Below are 10,375 nucleotides of genomic sequence, written 5' to 3'. Positions count from 1 at the left end.
CTGCTCCACAGGGAGATATGGTGACATATCTCCCTGACACAGGTTTGAAGCCTTGACACAGGTTTGAAGCCTTACTCTGCACCACACACACACACACACCCACACAAACACACACACTCTAACACATTTTTTTGCACATACACACCACACACGCAGACACACACACACACACACACACCCACACACACATTGATAAATGCATAAGAGTCTTAGAGGTCTGTGGCCCAAGGAGAGAAGCATGGAGGAGATTACGGGTAGAGAAAGGAGACCATCATAAACAGAATACATTTCATATCGAGCCACGGAAATATTGAATGCATAACTCACTGTCATAACAACAGTCACTCTCAAATAAACACACACACAGATACACACATCCTCGCACAAATAAACAGACACAAACACAGTGCATGAAAACACAAAGACACGCATACCCTCGCCCAGGCATACAATTCACATGGCAAATTTCAAGTGATTCTTCAGCTGTGGAACACCTAAACTTGACAGATGCAAGAATTTGGGTAAATTGGATAATGACAGCAATTTGCACAAGCCATCCATAGCTTCATAAGAACAAAATCAATTCCACATTTCTAGCTTTGAACAACAAAGCTACGACAATACCGCGCAGCAACAAAGCAAAATATTCTCTCATTGCTCTGTGCTATGACGATAGCTATGAGCTGTTGGTCATAGATGGTTGGTTAAAGCAGGCGGAATGAGTTCCAGGCTCATCTCATAGACTGCAGGAAAATCTTCATTAATGCATTGCTTTCCTCTCCTCTTGCTTTTATTGTTATTGCCCCGAAAGCCTTCGCTCTCTCCGCTCTCCGCCTGCGGGGCGGATTCCCCTTTCAACCATTAGAAAGGATAGACGGTGCAAATAAAACTGACGGAAAGCATCAAGAGCATCGAGAGATCGAAAGAGAGAGGGAGCTGCAGTTTGAAGTAATTTTTGTTGTAGAACTCATTAGTGTTTAGAGTTGAAAACTCATTAGAGTGTTTAGAGATTAAAATTCATTAGAGTGTTTAGATATGAAAACTCATTAGAGTATTTGGTGACACTATATTTGAAGGGGTGTGCATAAGAGTGACATGACACTGTTGTGATACTGTCATAACCATGACATGACACATGAAGGAATCATTTTAAACGTTTTTGAATGTTGTCATTATGTGTAATTCGGTTGATTATGTCATTTTGTATGCAAGGTTGACATTGTTTGGAATGTCTTTGTTATGAGAACTTGACATTAACTGTGACAACATAACCTGACAATGTCTTTGTTATGACAACTTGACATTAACTGAGATGAAATATCCCGTCAATGTCTTTGTTATGATAACTTGACATTAACTGAGACAACATAACCTGTCAGTGTCTTTTTTTATGACAACATGAGAGTAACCATGACAGTCATAAACATGGGCCTAATTATCAAACTTGAAGAAACTGTTTAGCCAGTATTCTGTCTGCCATAAAAGGAACTTTCCGGGGACTGGTGCTCATACTCAGCATATTGAGCGTGCATGGCAGAAATACAAATTGGAAATATGGAGTCATAAATGTAATCGCACACCTGAGTCACTGAAGATTCACCTCAAAATGACAGTGTCACCACAGGTTAGCCATACGCCATTATAACGGTGTCTTGGGCAGACCTTTCCATGATGTGAAAAAAGTCACATCATCAAAAGTCAAGTTAATATCAAAGTTTTTTGCAGGAACATAGTTTGTACTGTCATTTTGTTAATGTTGATGCAAAACATCCATTCATGTAACTAGTGGTTTGCATGAACAATAGGCTAAGTAATATATATTATTCAAGAGATAACATACATAATAAATTTTTTTAATATGATTACAGTGCGCTAACCATTATTAAAAGGTAGACTGGCTACTTGCATCTACAAATAGGTGTGACACATACAAAATGTATGGTCGCATTTGGGGTTGATATAGAAATTTGAAGGACACTTTTATATTGAAGGACACTTACTACAGTTAGCCTATAGGGGGCAGTTTGACATGGTTGTGTTGCGTTGGGACTGTTAACGATCAAAACATCTGCGCGTTCTCGTAACTCTTCAAGGAAAAGCCATGTCTTTCTCATCATTTATCCTGTTTTCCTGGTCGGTAAAGTACGAAAGTACACTGGACCTTTCGATACAGTTTGATAACTTGCCTGTTAAAGTTTATGTAGAAGGTAGGGAAAGCCTGGTAATTGTATAATGTAATGTCTATGTAAAATGCAGTGACGCTGGTGGTGAATTCCTTTGGAAAAATTGTTACTGTACTGTACTGAATTGTTTTTTTGAAAACAACACTCCTGACAATATCCCTAGGATTAATATAATAGAATTTTGTAACTGTATTGTTTAGCAACTTTGCAATCGTTGCACTGTTACGGTTAACGATTAGCTAGTTCCTTGTTCCTTGTTGTTAGGTGGCTTCGGTTGGTTATTAGCTTGTTCCACTTAGCTGTATGCTAGCTCCAGTCAAGTGTTTGTCAGTTTCGGGTAGCACTATGCTTACTTGCTCAGCCTTGTTGTAGTTGTGTTAACATGACGGTAATTTATTAAACTATCACTATCTAGCCTACTTTATAAATAACATTTTCAATGTGATTATATTATAAATAGTTTATATTACTTAGGCTATTGTTCATGCAAAGAACTAGGTACTGTACATAAATGGATGTCCTGTATCAACCTTAACAAATTACAGTACTGTGTTCTTGCAAAAAACAACATGAGTTTATTTCCTGTGTCAACATGAACAAATGACACTACAAATGTTAATGCATTTGTAAACCATTAATAAAGTAAGGGTTATCATTGTTAATCGTTTTTTAATGTCTTATTCATCATTGTGCATCAGTGTTCGTTCAAGGTAACTACTGCATTTGTAAATGGTTTTTCCTGTACCCTTATAGGAAAGTGTTAACCAAAGTAAGATTGTTGAAAGTATTTTTATTTTTTTTTGGAAACATTTGTTGTGCAAAAACAATAAAGGAAATGTATTGCTATTGTTAAGGTATTTAAAAGCATTTGACAGACTAAATTACATCTCTACCATTCTCTACCCTACTGTACCACGCCCAACTCTAACATTCTCTACCCTACTGTATAACATCCCACTTTAACATTCTCTGCCCCACTGTACCACATCCCACTCTGACATTCTCTGCCCCACTGTACCACATCCCACTCTAACATTCTCTACCCTACTGTACCACATCCCACTTTAACATTCTCTACCCTACTGTACCATGCCCCACTTTAACATTCTCTACCCTACTGTACCACGCCCCACTCTAACATTCTCTACCTTACTGTACCACATCCCACTTTAACATTCTCTACCCTACTGTACCACGCCCCACTCTAACATTCTCTACCCTACTGTACCATGTCCCACTCTAACATTCTCTACCCTACTGTACTATGTCCCACTTTAACATTCTCTACCCTACTGTACCACACCCCACTCTAACATTCTCTACCCTACTGTACCACATCCCACTTTAACATTCTCTACCCTACTGTAACACGCCCCACTCTAGCATTCTCTACCCTACTGTACCATGTCCCACTCTAACATTCTCTACCCTACTGTACCACGCCCCACTCTAACATTCTCTACCCTACTGTACCACATCCCACTTTAACATTCTCTACCCTACTGTACCACGCCCCATTTTAACATTCTCTACCCTACTGTATAACATCCCACTTTAACATTCTCTGCCCCACTGTACCACATCCCACTCTAACATTCTCTGCCCCACTGTACCACATCCCACTCTAACATTCTCTACCCTACTGTACGACATCCCACTTTAACATTCTCTACCCTACAGTACCACGCCCCACTCTAACATTCTCTACCCTACTGTACCACATCCCACTTTAACATTCTCTACCCTACTGTAACACGCCCCACTCTAACATTCTCTACCCTACTGTACCATGTCCCACTTTAACATTCTCTACCCTACTGTACTATGTCCCACTCTAACATTCTCTACCCTACTGTACCACATTCCACTCTAACATTCTCTACCCTACTGTACCACATCCCACTTTAACATTCTCTACCCTACTGTACCACATCCCACTCTAACATTCTCTACCCTACTGTACCACATCCCACTTTAACATTCTCTACCCTACTGTACCACATCCCACTTTAACATTCTCTACCCTACTGTACCACGCCCCATTTTAACATTCTCTACCCTACTGCATAACATCCCACTTTAACATTCTCTGCCCCACTGTACCACATCCCACTCTAACATTCTCTGCCCCACTGTACCACTCCCCACTCTAACATTCTCTACCCTACTGTACCATGTCCCACTCTAACATTCTCTACCCTACTGTACCACATCCCACTTTAACATTCTCTACCCTACTGTGCCACGCCCCACTTTAACATTCTCTACCCTACTGTACCACGCCCCACTCTAACATTCTCTACCCTACTGTACCACATCCCACTTTAACATTCTCTACCCTACTGTACCACGCCCCACTCTAACATTCTCTACCCTACTGTACCACATCCCACTTTAACATTCTCTACCCTACTGTACCACTCCCCACTCTAACATTCTCTACCCTACTGTACCATGTCCCACTCTAACATTCTCTACCCTACTGTACTATGTCCCACTCTAACATTCTCTACCCTACTGTACCACATTCCACTCTAACATTCTCCACCCTACTGTACCACATCCCACTTTAACATTCTCTACCCTACTGTACCACGCCCCACATTAACATTCTCTACCCTACTGTACCACGCCCCACTCTAACATTCTCTACCCTACTGTACCACATCCCACTTTAACATTCTCTACCCTACTGTACCACGCCCCATTTTAACATTCTCTACCCTACTGTATAACATCCCACTTTAACATTCTCTGCCCCACTGTACCACCTCCCACTCTAACATTCTCTGCCCCACTGTACCACATCCCACTCTAACATTCTCTACCCTACTGTACCACATCCCACTTTAACATTCTCTACCCTACTGTACCACGCCCCACTTTAACATTCTCTACCCTACTGTACCACGCCCCACTCTAACATTCTCTACCCTACTGTACCACGCCCCACATTAACATTCTCTACCCTACTGTACCACTCCCCACTCTAACATTCTCTACCCTACTGTACCACGCCCCACATTAACATTCTCTACCCTACTGTACCACGCCCCACTCTAACATTCTCTACCCTACTTTACCATGTCCCACTCTAACATTCTCTACCCTACTGTACTATGTCCCACTCTAACATTCTCTACCCTACTGTACCACATCCCACTTTAACATTCTCTACCCTACTGTACCACATCCCACTTTAACATTCTCTACCCTACTGTACCACGCCCCACTCTAACATTCTCTACCCTACTGTACCACATCCCACTCTAACATTCTCTACCCTACTGTACCATGTCCCACTCTAACATTCTCTACCCTACTGTACCACGCCCCACTCTAGCATGCTCTACCCTACTGTAACAAGCCCCGCTCTACCATTCTCTACTTTACACTACCATGTCCTATTCTACCTTATTCTACCCTACCCTCTTCTGATCTACTGCATGGGCAGTAGCTAAGCGATAAGATTAATGCATAATACATAACTTGATGAATCATTTGTTAATATGACAATGACTAATGTGTGAGAGTCTGGGGATGAGACCAAGCTTGATAAGGACATGGATTGTATGGATATCACATTTCAATGTCGTCGGGGTGTACCTATTATTTTTGTCCTGCAATTTATTCAACACTATAGTGGAACAGCTTGCAAATGTTAGAAGTGCAACCATTTGAAAGTATGTGGAATAAATTACATGAGTTTGCATGGTGTAATGAAGAATTTTAGATGAACAGTAAATGTTTGTACCAGTGTAAAACAACTAGCAGAAGAAAAGTGTTCCGGAACATAACTTTTATTTCCAAAACATGAGAACTGGTTAATAATATTCTTTAAGTTTGCAAGCATATCATTTTACCAAAATACAAAATATTCATAAATATTAAAGTGCTTTTTTTACTCCGGTTTCTGAGAAACATCCCCATTCAGTTTCAGGGATGTAGGTGTTACTAATTTGTAGAGTATCAACGCTAGTGACACATTTTCTAAATGTCTCAACCAAACCAACCCATTGCTTTCTGGAACCAATCAGATTGTTTGGTTGATTGTGTGACTGCCGGGACTCTGTTAATTCACACTGTACATGTTTTCCAGGATATTATGTCTTAATGGACTTTCAACCAGTTGCTTGTGCGGGTAACCCCGCCACACACACACACACACACACTATTATGCTCATTGTGAAATACACTCACCTAAAGGATTATTAGGAACACCTGTTCAATATCTCATGAATGCAATTATCTAATCAACCAATCACATGGCAATTGCTTCAATGCATTTAGGGGTGTGGTCCTGGTCAAGACAATCTTCTGAACTCCAAACTGAATGTCAGAATGGGAAAGAAAGGTGATTTAAGCAATTTTGAGCGTGACATGGTTGTTGGTGCCAGACGGGCCGGTCTGAGTATTTCACAATCTGCTCAGTTACTGGGATTTTCACATACAACCATTTCTAGGGTTTACAAAGAATGGTGTGAAAAGGGAAAAACATCCAGTATGCGGCAGTCCTGTGGGCGAAAATGCCTTGTTGATGCTAGAGGTCAGAGGAGAATGGGCCGACTGATTCAAGCTGATAGAAGAGCAACTTTGACTGAAATAACCACTCGTTACAACCGAGGTATGCAACAAAACATCTGTGAAGCCACAACACGCACAACCTTTAGGCGGATGGGTTACAACAGCAGAAGACCCCACCGGGTACCACACATCTCCACTACAAATAGAAAAAGAGACTACAATTTGCACAAGCTTACCAAAATTGAACAGTTGAAGACTGGAAGAATGTTGCCTGGTCTGATGAGTCTCGATTTCTGTTGAGACATTTAGACGGTAGAGTCAGAATTTGGCGTAAACAGAATGAGAACATGGATCCATCATTCCTTGTTACCACTGTGCAGGTTGGTGGTGGTGGTGTTATGGTGTGGGGGATGTTTTCTTGGCACACTTTAGGCCCCTTAGTGCCAATTGGGCATCGTTTAAATGCCACGGCCTACCTGAGCATTGTTTCTGACCATGTCCATCCCTTTATGACCACCATGTACCCATCCTCTGATGGCTACTTCCAGCAGGATAATGCACCATGTCACAAAGCTCGAATCATTTCAAATTGTTTTCTTGAACATGACAATGAGTTCACTGTACTGAAATGGCCCCCACAGTCACCAGATCTCAACCCAATAGAGCATCTTTGGGATGTGGTGGAACGGGAGCTTCGTGCCCTGGATGTGCATCCCACAAATCTCCATCAACTGCAAGATGCTATCCTATCAATATGGGCCAACATTTCTAAAGAATGCTTTCAGCACTTAGTTGAATCAATGCCCCGTAGAATTAAGGCAGTTCTGAAGGCAAAAGGGGGTCAAACACAGTATTAGTATGGTGTTCCTAATAATCCTTTAGGTGATGTATATCACATTTACCACAGGTGGACTATATTCAACTAATTATGTGACATCTGTAGGTATTTGGCTTCAGTATAGCCTATTTAAGTGTGTCACGGCAAAGGGGATGGAAAGTTATGCAACCAAGTTTTGTGTTAGTAGTCCATAAAAAAAACATTCTCATCATTTTCCAAAACCCACTTTAAAGGAATAATTTTGTGTATATCATAGAAAAAATCCCAACTAAACAAATGTTAGTTCTTCAGTGAAATATAATGCAAATGAAATATCATGCAACCCACTATCAGATCTATGAAATTTTTACCAACATGTATAACTGCTTAAAGAATGACTTTTTTTAACGTGGCAGATCTATGACCATTTTAAGATGTGTTATGAACACAACATTGCTTTCTTACACTGTACAGTGTTGACTTGCACACTTCTCCTAGCAGCCTCATTTCAGTTCTTTATAGTGTACTGACCATATAGTCAGTGTCAACACTGTCTGGGTACATTCCATGTCATCTGAATTTCAAGCACATTTCACAGATGGGCACATCTCATAAAATCTTGGAAATCGCTCAAAACAACCTTAAGTCGATGCCTTTAGGCCTAATTAATGGAATGAATAGGTGTAGTAATTTATCATCAGGGATGCAAATCTAGGGCAAGACACATTATGGGAGTTCACCATTAGTCTAAAATGCTAACATTTTGGTTCTAGTGATCAAGCAACAATGCTGACTGACAAAAAGTTTGTTTGAAATCCTGATGATTTGTACCTGGTGGTGTAATGGTGTGGGGGATGTTTTCTTGGCACACTTTAGTGCCAATTGGGCATTGTTTAAATGCCACGGCCTACCTGAGCATTGTTTCTGACCATGTCCATCCCTTTATGACCACCATGTACCCATCCTCTGATGGCTACTTCCAGCAGGATAATGCACCATGTCACAAAGCTCAAATCATTTCAAATTGGTTTCTTGAACATGACAATGAGTTCACTGTACTGAAATGGCCCCCACAGTCACCAGATCTCAACCCAATAGAGCATCTTTGGGATGTGGTGGAACTGGAGCATCTTACCCTGGATGTGCATCCCACAAATCTCCATCAACTGCAAGATGCTATCCTATCAATATGGGCCAACATTTCTAAAGAATGCTTTCAGCACCTTGTTGAATCAATGCCACGTAGAATTAAGGCAGTTCTGAACGCGAAAGGGGGTCAAACACATTATTAATATGGTGTTCCTAATAATCCTTTAGGTGAGTGTATGTGTACATATTTTCTTCTAAAGTGATCTGGTCAGTCAGTAGATGATCCACTATGGATATTCAGGCACTCGGTCTAATATAAAATATTATTTGCATTGAATGAAAATAAATTCTGGTCAGTAAAGCAGTTTTTTGACAGTATGGTTATATCCTTGCTCAAACCTTGATTGACATAGAAAAATTACAACAAAATAAACCTGACTGTGTGTGTCTGTGACCACAGAGTGTTGACACGACCTGAGAGACACCTGTCAGTCTGCCTGACGACACTCAAGCAAATCTCTCACACCTGAGCACACCTGATAGCATCGGCTAATGGTGGTGACACATATAACAAATCAGAGATTTGTGCATTGTGCATGTGCATGTGTGTTTTTACATAATGGCATGGTCCAATGATTTTCCTGAACCATAAGCTGAAGCCAGACATACATTTCTTTATTGACATACATGAGTCTAGAGACCCTTAAAATACAATAATAGACTAGATAAAGCACATGAAATGGAAAACCTGATTAGAGTACATTATGTATTTCCCTGTGGCAGTGAGCTCAGATAGCTTCTACTAAAAAGAAATTGTCCATGTTAAAGAAAACCTCTGTTTCATTCTTTCTCTGTTGCATTCTGTTTCCCTGTTTCTCTCTCATTTAATACAGCATCAGCAGTCTGTCGGCTGTTTGATAAGCTGCTGTTAAACACACACATGCACACACTTTTCATCTATCCACAACCAGCAGGAGGTTCAGTAGCTTATCAAGGTCAGAAGAGTGGCACAGAGTAACGTGTGTGTGTGTAGGTGTTTGTGTGTGTGTGTGTGTGGTGCAGAACGACAGGCCATGTTTTACATATAGAACATGTTTTACATATAGAACATTTATGATTGATAAAATTTCTCATATGGGCTATTGGTTACAGCTTCATGCTGAAAGCTACAGACTCAGGGTTGTTACAGCTACGTGCTTCAGCTATAGACTCCGCTTGGTTACAGCGATATGCTTCAGCTACAGTGGATATAAAAAGTCTACACACCCCTTTGAAAATGCCAGGTATTTGTGATGTAAAAGAATGAGACAAAGATAAATCATGTCAGAACTTTTTTCACTTTTAATGTGACCTATAATGTGAACAATTCAATTGAAAAAACAAACTGAAAAATAAAAACCTTACAATAACCTGGTTGCATAAGTATACACACCCTCTTATAACTGGGGATGTGGCTGTGTTCAGAATTAACCAATCACATTCAAACTAAAGATTTATGAAAAGACGAGAAGAAAACTGGTCAGTGAGGCTTCCAGGAGGCCTACAGCAACATTAAAGGAACTGTAGGAATTTCTGGCAAGTACTGGCTGTGTGCTACATGTGACAACAATCTCCCGTATTCTTCATATGAATTGGCTATGGGGTAGGGTGGCAAGACGGAAGCCTTTTCTTACAAAGAAAAACATCCAAGCCCGGTTGAAGTTTGCAAAAACAAACATCAAGTCCCCCAAAAGCACGTGGGAAAATGTGTTATGGTCTGATG

Source organism: Esox lucius, chromosome 4 (genome assembly GCF_011004845.1).
Source record: "Esox lucius isolate fEsoLuc1 chromosome 4, fEsoLuc1.pri, whole genome shotgun sequence".
NCBI lineage: Eukaryota > Metazoa > Chordata > Actinopteri > Esociformes > Esocidae > Esox > Esox lucius.
Note: the sequence above shows the minus strand (reverse complement) of the source record.